This window comes from Pinus tabuliformis, chromosome 6 (genome assembly GCF_031772625.1).
Source record: "Pinus tabuliformis cultivar Carrire ecotype Pingquan chromosome 6, CPIR1, whole genome shotgun sequence".
NCBI classification, from domain to species: domain Eukaryota; kingdom Viridiplantae; phylum Streptophyta; class Pinopsida; order Pinales; family Pinaceae; genus Pinus; species Pinus tabuliformis.
The window spans coordinates 1,183,318,507-1,183,333,179 of record NC_142292.1 but is presented as its reverse complement, the minus strand read 5'-3'; positions in this window follow the sequence as shown (position 1 = coordinate 1,183,333,179).

Sequence of the window (14,673 nt, the reverse complement as noted above, 5' to 3'; positions counted from 1 at the left end):
CGAATTCCACCACACACAAGGGAATTTCACCCATTTCAATAGAACCCCCTCCAAGAACTAAGCTCATTTCCTTTGATTGGAAAAGACTGATAGAGGCATGTCTCTCTTCTTCTATCCCTTTCAAAATCATTGTGAAGGCTTATGATAAGAACATGTGTCGTAATATTATAGATGAAGGTTCGTTTGTTAGTATTTTATCCTCAACTGCTTGGAAAGGTTTGGGTTCCCTCAGTTTGTGTTTGTTACTAAGAATCTATTGGCTTTTAACAAAAGAGAAATTGAACCTTTGGGGATCCTTCCTTAGTTTCCCATTACCCTGGAAGGAAAAATTGTTTGTATTGATGTCATGGTAGTCCAAACTCCCTTGGATTTCAATTTGTCCCTTCAGTAATACTCTGTATATGCAATGAAAGTTGGTTTATCTACACTCTTTCATGTGATTTCTTCCCCCATAATGGTGACATTATGACTATTGACCAGTTTTCATTTGGTGGTCCTAATCCGAATAAGAGAAATGATGAGGATAATCATCATCTCAACCTATCTCCTTCACTCGAGGGGATAGGTTCTTCCAGTCAATCAAGGAAACAATGCTACATCTTTTATGTGATCCCTCACGGAAACTTTATTGTTCGCTTCGGCTAACTCGCATAAGTCCACTTTCAGACACAAAAGGTAGTATTTAGAAGGGAAATAGCAGCCATTATTTCCTCCCTCTTTTAATTGGGCATGCATTTTTGCTTTACCCATAAAACATGTGCCGAGAAACACCCTGCCCAGCGTGCATTCTATTTGTGAAAACTCCTCATTGGAAAATAAATCATTTTTTTTCTCTAAGACAATCAGAATAGAAGCCACAACCTCCACGATTGGCAAGGCTTATCCTATTAATATAAGTCCTCGTCCTATCCATAACTTCCACAAAATGACACATTACTGCTTTTACCAGTGGGTCAGTGAATAACGTCCATATATTTGTAACCCTGAAAGTCGGCTTTTGAAATCGAACTTCTCTGAATCATTGGATGAGGTCAAGCTTCTCCTAGATGGTTCCCAAGTCACGGATATGGTCAAACGTATCCCAAATCCATATGGGTAATGAACATATAGCATTATTTCCTTTTTGGGAGCTGGTAGGTAACCATCATCAATGGAATGCAGGTGAGTAGATTAATTTGGGAAATCACACATACATGTGATTGAACTTATCTAATTTGATAGTCTTTTCTCAGCCCAAAATTGAGCCATTATGCATGGAGCCTTATCCCTCTCTTGGTTTAAAACTATGATGATAGTTCTCCCTACGAATTCGTTTACCTTTCTCGACAAAGAAAACTTCTCATGCTTATGCGGTGCTGGATTTCTTATTGAATCCACTGTCCTTTTTCGCAATGGCCTAGGTTAATGAAAGGAACAGTATTGTGAGAGCCAACAACATGAAAAGATGTTTTTTAAGAGTGTCACTCAACTAAGGGAGGCTAGATTTTGATCTCGTGAGAATATAGTCAGTGTTAGTGCAATGAGCTCGTATTCATGTAGCTATATTATGTTTGGTCAACATTCTAATCCCCCTTTGATGTCAGGCTCAGTATACGCAGGAAAACTTTAAAGGGGCATCGAACAGCGGCAACGTCTAATTCTAAATTATAACATAGTTGTCCTTGTACGATGTATTCCTTCATTTTTTAATTGGGATCATTAATCAATTCCCGTATTAAAAAAAACTAATATTGTAATGTGATATTTGATTCACATATGCTATCATTGGAACCCGTCCAACACCACCCATTTTCTTCATCGATAAATCATAGGCTAATTAATGGATATGCCTGCATTATAATTCTTTTGTCACCCCATATCCCAGCATGCACACTACGCACAACTTGCTTTTTATTAATGTCATACCTTAACCCTTATTTATAAGGATTGTATACCTAAAAACCCCCATTAATCTTAATGATATCATGTAATAACAAGCAGCTCATATAACCACGTTTTGTAACTTTACCCTCAATTCACTTATGATCTTATTCGTGACACTGTGTAACTTAGATAGGATGAAGGGCGAACTTATTTAGTTTCTAATTAATCAATTAAAACCCTTATTTACTAAGGACCACATTTTTCGTGAACTGCATAGAAACCCCTCATCACTTTTAACTGCTTGGAAATGTTATATATAGTGAAGTAACATATAAATGTTACTTCAATAAACCAAGTTAATATTTGGATTCTGCCTCAAGGAATCATAACCTCCAAGAAATAAATATAATATTCACATGTTATTTGTTCCAAAACTTAACTTTACCCTTTTTAAATTTTGGGTGTTTTTTTTTATTTGATTCTCCTACTTTGTCATATCCCGCAGAGGCGAATGGGCCCATAGGCTGAAAAGGTTTGAACTTGAAGCTCCTATTCCATTTGTAACAAACCTCCCAAAAGTACCCGAAAATTTAGCCGTTAAGTTCCAGAAAAGTTAAAATTTCTTTTATTTATAGTTAAGGTTTCATGGTCCATACTCCTAATCTTACTACTGGATCACACCCAGTAGGGATAAATATACCATAGACACAATTTTACATATTTTTTCAGATCAAACCTTAAGCATAAACCACATTTTTGGAAGAAAAATGAATCATAACATGCAATCGTCAAACTTCTTATGACATCCAAGGTATAAATATCCTAAACTATTGGATATAGTTATAAGCATTATTCCCTAATTGTTCTGCATGCACTTATATCTTCTGCCAATAATGGTCTCAACCTTTAATATATATGGCTTCATAGAAGTATTAATGGAACCTTAACATAAATCTACCACAATTATCATCAGCCAAGTTCTACGGAGAGTACTGACATATATATGTGTATAACAAGCCCATAGTAGATCTCAATCATTCCATAATATAAAGGAATAACATAGATAATTGTAAACTTAGAATAGATAGTATCAAGTGCTAGAACCAAATTATATATCTCATGCATCATATTAACACATTAGCCAAAGTCTATAAAATATCCATTACTCCATCAAATTCAGATAATATATTCCTCTACTAATTTTAACTTGGACTACATTAATAAGCCATAATTTGTGCATGCATCCACATAAAATTATCTCGTAAAGCCATTAACACATATAATCTATAATAGTCGCATAAAAATTCCTTTCATCATTCCTATAAAGGGGAAACTCATGCAAATTCTTTCATAAGATAAGTAAATTTTATAACGGAGAGGTGAGAAACCAACATACAGATCATCATCGCAATGAATCCAATAGTAAAGAGAGGAAGAACATCACTTGGAGAGCAGAGCACCACCACCCAACCATGAATCACCTTTGATGCCCCCCGAGCCAAGGTTCTTGCCATGGATCAACTGCCTCCAATTGATCTATGCAATGGGTATTTAATACCATTTTTCATGATATAGTTTCTTTTAGCAGCATCCCACTTGTAGGTGGATTTTTTATCCAATTTCCTGGGCCTTTTTCAGAAAAGCTCTCCTTTAGCTCCTGCAAGGATTTTCCTCATAAAATCTTGCCTTTATCTCCCACACATATTTTATGTTTTTTTCCTTGATGGATATTTATCTCCAATCCGTCCAAGATTATTTAGAATCACATCTAGAAGCTTTATTATGAAAGGTTGATCCTATCCCATTCTTTGATGGGATTTGGCAAGAATCTCATCTCTTGGTGTCTTGCTTTTCCAAATGATTTATTTGTTAATTTATTTGATAATATTTTTTTCCATATTACATATCACACCTACGTTTTCTCAGCTTAGGTTACAATAGTCTAACATACAAGGGAGGGGTGTTACAAAAAATGAAACTTATCTTGAGTTTAGTCATTTTCCTACTCATGCTAGTAAATACATGAGAATATGTTATTGAGTATAATTTTATCACTTTCTCAGGCTTGCAAAAATTGAATGAAGAAGGAATCCCCAAGAGTCCTATTTAAGCTCTCTTTAGACTCTTGAAATATGAAAATATTACTAAGTAAACTTGTTTCTTTTGTGCTTGTAAAAGTATATGAAGAAAATTCTACCTAGTACAAGTTTACCACTTTTACGTACTACGTAGAATATCTAGGGCAAAAGGTATACTTTAGTCAATCATGACTAAAAGAGTTGTCCCTTGTATTATTTTACATGGTTTCGGGCTACACGGACTAAATGTATGAAAAAAAGCCTTTTGTTGTTCCCTTTTCATTTATTTTGTAGACTCGCTAAATGTGAAAACGAAGTTGTGTTACCCCTTTATTAGACTCATATAATGTAAACAGTGCAAAACGTTTCAGTCATGATGAGCCCAAACCACTTCTTCCCAGGCTTTATTAAAAATAATTCGAAGTAATTATCCAAAGGATGAGCTTATACTACAAGCATATGTTATTTTCCTCAATCTTTTTAAAAAAACAGAGGTGCTTACCCAAAATGATGGGGAAAATCTGGTAATATAGTGTATAGAGTTAATACTTTGTAGTATGTCACTCTTGAATATGACACTCTTTCACTTTTGTGTTTGATTGGGTTGGGAAATCCACTTACCTATTTTTTTATCACACCTCCTTGAAAGACTTCATACTAGTTTTTGATCCCATATTGAGTGAGTGCTGCCAACTTTGTATAGTGTTGCCAAATGTTCAATGCTAGAAACAATGGAAACTAGGAAACTACTTATAGGGTGGTGAATCAGTATTATGGCCAAATTATATAATTCTTCACAAATTTCACATTTTAATCTCTTTAACAATTATTCATGCATCAGCAACACAACTCAATCATGTAGAACATAACATCAAAAACATCAAACACATGAGAAACATATACACAAGACACCACTCTTATTTTTATTACAAGCTTCAACTTGATTACATCATTGCGCCCAAGCTACGACTTATAGTTTTATTAGTTGCTACTGAAAATAAATCTGATCCTTGCTCATTTATTAGCTACCACTGAAAGGGATTGCTTCCCCTACTCATCTACCAGTGTTCACTAGAAGGTACTCTTGCCCCTACATGTTTATCAGTCCATACTGAAATGAACTGTTGCCCCCAATGATTTACTAGCACCCACTAGAAGGAGTTGCTACCCCTGATTTGCAAGCTACCACTTGCCAGGATTGTTCAAACTCAAATCAATAGGCCTTCCCTTCTTTCAAAATAATTATATTCCTTAATCACTGACACCTTCAACAATATTTTATTAGTGATAAAATCACCTTCAACAATATCCAATCATTCATACAAACACCATCACCTTTAGCACTTTCTCATTACTAAAACAATCACCAAACTATATGCACCAATAGCATCAACACTAATTCATTCTTTTCCTCCTCTAACACCTTAGAGACACCAATAATATCACCAATGTCTAGTCACCATTATGTTGCACCAACATCTCGGTTTCTCTCTCACAATCTCCTTCTCTCTCATGCAACACCCCAACAACATTCTTTTGCACTCAAAATTTTGTTGCAGACTCTTATTCAACCACCCAGATTTCGCAACTCTCTGTTGCTCTAACTTATGCAACCCCTATTTCTGCAACACCCTACTATTCTCTCTAGCGCACCAATGACCCACTACTATTATTCACAATTTTTCTACACACCCTAGCAGCTCTAACTCATAAACTACAAGTAGCCACCTGCTGTTACTAAATTCTCATACATCTCTTTGATGCTCGGGATCTACTTTATAGAATTCTACACTGATATTTTTTAATTGATATTTAGTTAACTTTTTTTTCAAATTTGTTGCATGAGTTAATATTTTTGCATTTGTCTTGTTAATTTCAGTCCTATGACTATGTTCATTGATTTTCAATATCTGATTTACAGTTTCGAGCTCAATTACTTAGTTAAACTATTGTTTTCCTCAATTTTGGCTTTGTTACTAGATTTATATGGGCTTCTGTTATTTATAATTGCAGTTAAATTTTGATTAAATTCAAAATTTATTACCCAACTGAGAGTTCCGTTGAATTTGAGCTTAAGTCATTCTTCTCTACTTCTTACATGTTCTTCTACCGAATCTGCCACCTAAATAGGTAGTCTTTTCAAAAATAGGTTGTTAATTGTTCATGCAAAATCCCAAAGGCTTTGATGAATATTGTTGCCAAATGTTCTTTTGTGCATGTACTTCCAATCATGTTGTTGCCCCAATTAGTCATGGTGCCAAATTTTGGCTTTCTTGGGCCTTTTTCTTCCAAGTTTTCTAAGTTTGGAATTTAGGCCCCTTTTTCTAGCAACTTTCTTATTATCCTCCATAATATTGTGTCTCCGCTTCCACTGGCTTATTCCCACGATTCTAATCCATTTTAAGTCCTGTTGGAGGCTTTTTTCCATTGTTAACAGCTTTGTGCCATTAATCACCTTTTTACATGAAGAAACCACCCATCAATCCAAATGTCGGAGCTCCCTATCTTCTCACCCCTTTGTTTATTATGTGTCATGCCCCTTTGTTTCTACATGAAAAAATCTAAGGAGTTGGCACTTAGATTATCCAAGAGCCTCTGCAACTCTTTTCTCTATGACCCAGATCTTGTTTCTATGCGAAACATGTTGAGGCTAGTGTCCAGGTGGTAAGCCTCGAACTCTCTTATCCTAGTGCCTCTTGCTTGTGCATGTTAACAAAACCACTCGAGTCTACCTTCCATGTTAACATATCCCATGGGGAATGCCTAAAACACTCCCCATTGGCCATCGTTGTTGAATGTTGGTGTCATCATATCCCGATTGCTCCTCTCCCAACAATTTCATTTGTATGACCTTCATACCTTCGTCAGGGTCGATTCTTCAGGTTTACATGTCCAGCGGGGACCACCTAGTCCACTCTAATTTGTTGTCATCATATCATCGGTCTACATCTAGCTCGATGAGTTGGCCGCTAGTGTCTGCCCAATGCATTTTTCATTAGCTATCGCTCTATCCCCTGCCATTGTGCCCTAACAAACACCTTTTGAAACTTTCCCTGTGCTCCTTTCTATTAATCGTTGGTGCCATACCTCTAGAATGACATTATAATGACGTCACTCCTCCCACGTGTTGGCCTGTGAATGGTGACACGTGTCACCTAGAAAAGGGCCATTCAAGTGCCCAAAAGTGATGAATCAACCTACCATGTGTCCATGCTGACATCATCCTCTAATGCAATCATGTCCAATAAATTTTTTCCATCTCTCTTTTGTCAAAGGAGAGAGAAAGGGTCCTCAACGCCTTGTTTTGCAACCATTTTCCTTTATAAAAATTTTAAGGCAAAATTGACTAGATTCAAAACCTGTCTTTGGCACCATTGCTGAGTGGATTGTGGTTTGAGGATGGGTGCCCTTGGGATGTATCTCTTTTGTTTATATACACAATCGACACTATGGGAAATGAATTCACATGACCATAATGCCTTTCTAAAGTCCCATCTTGAATGCCATCGGAAAGCTGGAACGTGGTTCAACGCTTTGCCATTTTTTTCTTCTGTCGAGTCGATGCTTTATTGCACTGTAACTCTGTTAAACCTTTGGGCTATCCCCTAGTGAGTTGAGCGATCTGAGTGGGGACCTCCTACTCGAATCTCATTATTCGGCTCTACTTCTATGTCTCAATATTTAACTTTTTCACCATTTTTGAATCCTTCAGCGTGAACTCGTCTGGGTACTACCACCGGGATGCCCTCATGCCACTCCATCTGTGGCCAATAAAAATGGTCTCTAGTACTATGATGGCTGTCATGCTTCCCCAAAGTTTCGAGTAGGGGCTCCACCAACCTTGCCGCCAAGTTTGGCAGTTAATCCAACTTTGGCTATGTGCCAAAGGCTCACCCAAAAACCTTTAACTCTACAATATTTGATTTGGGGTCATATAAATTTGACTGGCCCTATCTCACAATCCAAGTGGCCATTTTTAATATTCCATATACTGTTGAAAATCTCTTCCAAAAATTCATCCATTTGAGTGGTTTTAATATACACGTGAGATTATTTCCTGCTCCATAATTGACTCCAAAGCCTCTACACTTTTTTGCTAATGGCCTTCAGTAGTTGCAATGATCTTGCCTACTTTTCTTGTTCCACCTTTCTCATTTTCTTGGATTTTTCCTATGTTGTGCCTTCTATTTCCTTTTCCATCAATATTTACCTTGGCCACCAATGACAACCTATTTACCAATGCATTTACTTTTCCATTTCCTTTTCCTTTTTCATTTGTCATCAATGACAACATATTTCTAATAATATCCCCCTTTGGCATTGATGACAACACCAAGGTCAAACAAAAAATCATTACTAATCATGAGTACTTTTCATTGATACTTCTCTTTGTTCTTTGCCAATGATCATTTACCATCTTATGTTTGATCAGCAATGCTTCTCCCCCTTTGAAATGAATGGAAAAGATACTGACATGCTCCCCCTATCAACAATCTCCCTCTGTCTTTTGATCCTATGGACCTATCAACTACTTCTTCTTTTTCTAAAAAACTTAGGTACCTATGATCTATTCCAAGCAACTCCCTCTCTGTCCTATGAATAATATTGAATATAAAGGACAGGAGTAATTACTCCCAATCTCTTCCTTAAGACATCAAGGGAGATCTCTTGTTGAAACAAAACATGCTTGTACAATTGAGCCATGAGAAAAAGATTCATGTTGGTCTAAGTATTAGCTAGGATTGCGTTCATAACCATGCCTACTTGAACACATACACCCAACCTCTATCAACAATAACAACTACTTCTATGCATGAAAAAATAAATTGCAACAAAGTACGACACTTTGACAAACATAGAGGGACTCTCGCCAATGTATACTCAAACAACTCATCTTTTACTTCAACTAGCAGACTTATAACAACAAAAAGATCACCTTGAACATTTTACTCATCAATACTTTCCTGTCAATGCTAGACAACATGAACATCGTACTCTGAAAAAGAGTCTACTGAAAATAAATACCAATTGAAAATACCTTTTGTTACCAATTTATGACATGAGACCAAATTAAAATGATGTCAATTGTTGTGTTGATGCCACTACTAGAAATAGTTGAGCACTTGATGACTGAGTTTCCTCACCCTCTAATCATGCTCCTTTCACTATAAATCTCATGTATAATGCTAATTACCAATTGGAACGATATCATAAAATTCAATCCATTCATATGTCATAAACACCATTAGCCTCTATCATGCAACACACAACTGATACTAGTCAATGATACCAATTGTTAATGCATAGTCTCATACTCAAATCTTGACTTCATTATACTACCCCCGTGGCCATGCTCCCTCTTTGTGTTAGGAATATAAAACAATACTTGATAAAGAAACTTCAACAATAAACATATCATCACCATCAACACATACTCAGATTAACAATTTATTTGCCAACAACATTCAATCAACCACATTACTCAGTAATGAACATAAAATGGCACACTCCCCTTTATCCTTCAGATGCATTCATCAGTATGTTGCTTTCTTATCCTTGCATCTAACCTTGCTTTCTCCCCTAAAACCAACCCATTCTTTTCAATGAAAAGGAACAACAAATCTACTCTTCCTGAGTGGATTATATTCCTTTTTTCTTCCACACCTGCATATGTTGAATTTTCTCAACACTATGAGCTAGTTTCCTACACTAATCTGCCTGACTCAATGGATTTCTTCCTTTTCCTGAACATACATACCTTTTTTTCTCTTCTTTCTGATTGTATTCCTTTGAATATATTTCAAGGATGACGATGCTTCTTTTAACTCATTTGAGTCCCTTCCTATTGTAAGTTATATAGGAGAGATCAACCATCGGAATTTCAAAGTCTGATGTGCTAATATTTTGATTCTTATCTAGTTTTGAAGAAAATATATGTTTGAAGAGGCACCTCATATCATCTCTTGAGGAGATTAAGACATTCATAGCTATAAATATGAAGTTGGAACAAGATAATAGAGCATTAAATGAGTATGTTTTGAATCTTCACAAGCATGCAGAGAACTATGAAGCGTTTAAAGATAAGAAAACTAGAGATTTTTCCTCTCAGGCTAAGATAACAATTGAAGGTGATGGAAAATCAGAAACAATGTTAAAGGTACCCACAAATCTGGCTAAAATAAGGTTCAACATTGCAGAAATGGTGAAGAAAAGAAAACAGCAAGTTAAAGGGACTTCCAGGAGTCAAAATAGAGCATGCAGCCCCTCATATGTGTTTTTTGTAATAACACATGACACTTTACTTGCAAGTGTCTAGAAAGGAAAATTAAGGTGCAACGACATAGGTGGAATGTGTAATTCGAACCACAACCATGAATTCTTCAGAAGAGAAATTCGACCATCTAATCATAGAGGGGATTTTCTCGTCAAAGGAAATATTTTCAACGGGATAAGAGAAAAAAGATAGAAAATTACAATCTAGGAAATTGGACATGGATAATATTTGGTAAGAAGTATAACTCTTTTGTCCCATTTTTAATAAATTTGAATGATAAAGGTGTAATAATTTTGGGCATAAAGCAACTGCATGCAAATCTAGCAAGAAATTATTTTTCTAGAATGTTGAGTATAGAGTTGAGAGGCAACAAAAGAACTACACAGGAGCTATTTTAGCACCCAAAAGAAATGTAGATTGAATGGTTTATGGAGGTAGCTCATAACAACGTTTGATCATTATCTAGAGATCAACAACCACTATTTTTCTTATCTTTAAATGATTCAGAATTCTCTACATGATTCTAAAGATTTAAAACCTACTCATTTAATGCCCTATTCTCCTATTCCAGCTTCATATTTATAGCTCTAAATTTTTTATTCTCCTCAAGATATGATATGATATGCCTCTTCAAAAAAATATTTTCTTCAATATCTTTGAATTCAATAGAGGAGAAAATGTATTCACAATGACATTCTATTTCACTCTCAAAACTTTGTTCCCTTGATGGCTCTAGGGATTTTTTGACTGATACATTGAGATTTACTTTCTTCCTCGTCACCAGAGGTGGACCCATTATATACTTAACCAATGTACAGATATTCTGTCACTATTAAGGTAGCTCTATCTTCATTACATCTTGATGAGCAACTCTTACTTTTACGAGTGCTTGTAGCTTAGTAGTTTGAAGATAAATAGTCTATTGTTCTACAATAACAAAAAACCAACAACTTACTTGTAGATTACAACTTCTCTGGGTGTTGATCATCGACTTGGCCTATTGATACCAAAGAAAAATAGTCTTATTCATGATCTTGAATTCTCTTTGAATCTTTGATTTCTTCATCTTCTTCATAGATGGACTGCAATTTGTCCCATATCTCTTTTGGAGTTCTAAAACATATTACTTTTTCAATGTTTGACTTCGGTAACCCTCTCATGATTTCCTTCTTGGCCTGTCTCTCAAACTTATCATTTATTACTCCATACTCCACATATAGACATAGATACATATCAAGAGATTGCAAGAAGCTTCTCATCCTTACCTTCCAAGTTGTATAATTTTAGAAATTCAAAAACGGAACTCCATCTAAAGTAACCCAGTCCTAGCTCTTAATGAACGTTGATCTTACTTCTAGTTGTTAAACTAATCCTGAAGGACACCTTCTCTAATACAAATTTTTAGAAACAATGGAAACTATGACACTACTGAGAGGGCAATGTGAATTAGTAGTGTTGCAAAATTATACAGTTATTCACAAATTTCACTTTTTAAGCTGTTTAACAATTATTCATGGATCAAAAACACAACTCAATCATGTACAACATAACATCATAAACATCAAGCACACGAGCATCATATACACAAGACACCAATCTTCTTTTTATTACAAAATCCAACTTGATTACATCATGGCACCACAAGCTACCACTTGTAGGTTTATCAATTGCAACTCAAAGGAACTACAATCCCTGCTCATTTATCATCTACCACTGAAAGGGATTATTTCCCCTTCTCGTTTACCAACACCCACTGGAAGGGACTCTTGCCCCTGCTCGTTTATTATTCTCTGATAAAAGGGACTTCTACCCCTAAATATTTACTAGCACCCACTAGAAGGATTTGCTACCCCTGATTTACAAGCTACCACTTGCCATCCTCATTGACCAATCTTTCATCCATCTTCAAACTCAAATCAATTGGCCTTTTCTTCTTTCAAAATAATTGTGTTTTTCAATCAGCAAAACCTTCAACAATATTTGATTACTGATAAAATCACCTTTAGCAATCTATGATTACTGAGACAAACACCATCACCTTTAGTAATTTCTCATTACTAAGAAAATCACCAAACTGTATGCACCAACAACATCAACACCAATTCATTCTCTTCCTTCTAAAACACATTCGAGAGACAAATAAGGTCACCAATCTCTACTCACCATTATGTTGCACCAACGATTGTATTTCTCTCTCACAATCTGTTGCTCTCTCATGAAATACCTCGAAAACATTTTGTTGGACACTCTCATGCAACACCCCATTCCAATAACTCTCTACTACTCTTTCTTATGCAACCCTTATTTCTGGAGCACCCTGCTACTCTCTCCAATGTGCCAACAACACTCTGCTCCTACTCATAATTTTACTACAGTCCCTAACAGCTCTCACTCATGACCTAATAGTAGCCACCTACTATTACTCACTTCTTATACATCTCTCTGCTTCTTGAGCTCTGCTTTATAGACTTTTGCATTGATATTTCTTAATTGATATTTAGTTAACTTGTTCTCACTATTTTCAGCAGTTTTTAATCGTTTATTAGTAGTTCTAGGCTCAATTTTGAGTTAAACTATTTTTTCCTCCATTCTGGATTTGTTACCTAGTTTATCTGGGCTTGTTTTATTTTTAACTACGATTAAATTTTGGCTTAACTACCAAATTTACTAGAAAGATGACAGGCTCAGCCGAATTTGAGCTTAAGTCCTTTTCTTTTGTTGCTTACATTTTCTTCTGCAAAATGTGCCACCTAAATAAGTAGTCTCATAAAAAACATGGTTGTCAACTGTTCATTCTAAATCCCAAAGGATTTGTTGAATATTATTGCCAAATGTCCTTTTTTGCATGTGCTTTTAATCATGTCGTTGCCACCAAATTGGTCATGATGCCAAATTTCTACTTCCTAAGGCATTTTTCTTCGAATTCTATTGAGTTTGGCCTTTATGGCCCTTTTGCTGACACCTTTACTATTATCTTCCAAAAGACTATGTATTTGCAACCACCGGCTTTGGCCGTGGGCACTAAGCCATTTTAAGTCATGCCATAGGTATTTTTCCTTTGTTAACAACTTCATGCCATTTGTAACGTTTCTACATGAAACCCTCACTTTTCAACCCAAAGGTTGGAGCTCCCTATCTAATAGAGCCTTAATATATTATGTGTCACGCCCATTTGTTCCTAAGCGAATAAAACTAAGGCGATGACGCTTAGCTGCTCCCAAATCCTCTGTGGTTCTTTTCTCTATGCCTTAGATCTTGTTTCTACATGAAACAAGCTGAGGGTAGTGTCGAAGCGCTGATTCCATAAATCCCTTATCCAAGTGCCTCCCACTTGTGCATGTTAATAAACCCACCGGAGTCTGCCTTTGCAGTTGACATGTCCTATGGGGACCACTCGGCGCCCACTTCTTTGGATGCCATTATTGATTATTGGTGTCGGTGTACCTCAGTACCACTTCTCTTGGCACTTTCATTTTTATAAGCTTTATACCTCTACCGGAGTTAATTCGTCAGGTCAACGTGTCTAATGGGGACAAACAGGTGCTATGTGATTGGTTTCCACCCTGTCAACGTGCCAATGTGGCCCAACAACCACTACCTAATCCCACCTTTATTCGCACCAAAATAAACCGTCAGGCTCTATCTAGCGGGATGAGCTAGCTTCTAGGGTCTACCTGATGCCTTTTTCATTGGTTGTCGCTCTATCCACTGCCATTGTGTCCCAACAAAATCCTCCTGACATTTCCCTTTGCACATTTTCATTGACCAACGGGGTCATACCTCCGGGAGGACTTCACAATAACGTCGCTCCTGCCACATGTCAACCTATGAGTGGTGACATGTGTCACCCAGGAAAGGATCATTCAGGTACCCAAAAATGATGAATTCACCTGCCACATGTCGATGTTGACATCATCCTCTAACGTCATCCTAGCCAATCAATTTTTTCCACTTGTCTTCTGTGAGAGGAGAGATAAAGGGTCCTCGAGGCCTTTTTTTGCAACCATTTTCATTAACAGAGTTTTTAAAGGAAGAAACCTTGAGATTCAAAAATTGTCTTTGAAACCACTCTTGAGTGGATTGTGGTTTTAGGAGGGGTTCCTCTGGGGTGGATCTCCATCATTGGTCTACGTAATTGACTATGCGGGAAAGCACTTCTGGTGAACATAATGCTTGTTTAAAGTCGCATCTCGGGTGTTGTTGAAAAGTTGGCACATCCCCCAACTCTTTTCCCTTTCCTTATTTTGTCGGGTCAATGCTCTACTGCATCGTAACTCTGTTAAAAATCTAGGCTAGACCTTAGCAGGATGAGCTGTCAGAGTGGGTACCTCCTGCTAGAATCTCATTGGTTGACTCTGTTGATATGTCTCAGCGCTTAACTTTTTCACCATATTTGAATCCTATGGGATGAACTCTCTAAAGTACCACCATCGAGATGGCATCATCCCACTCCATCTG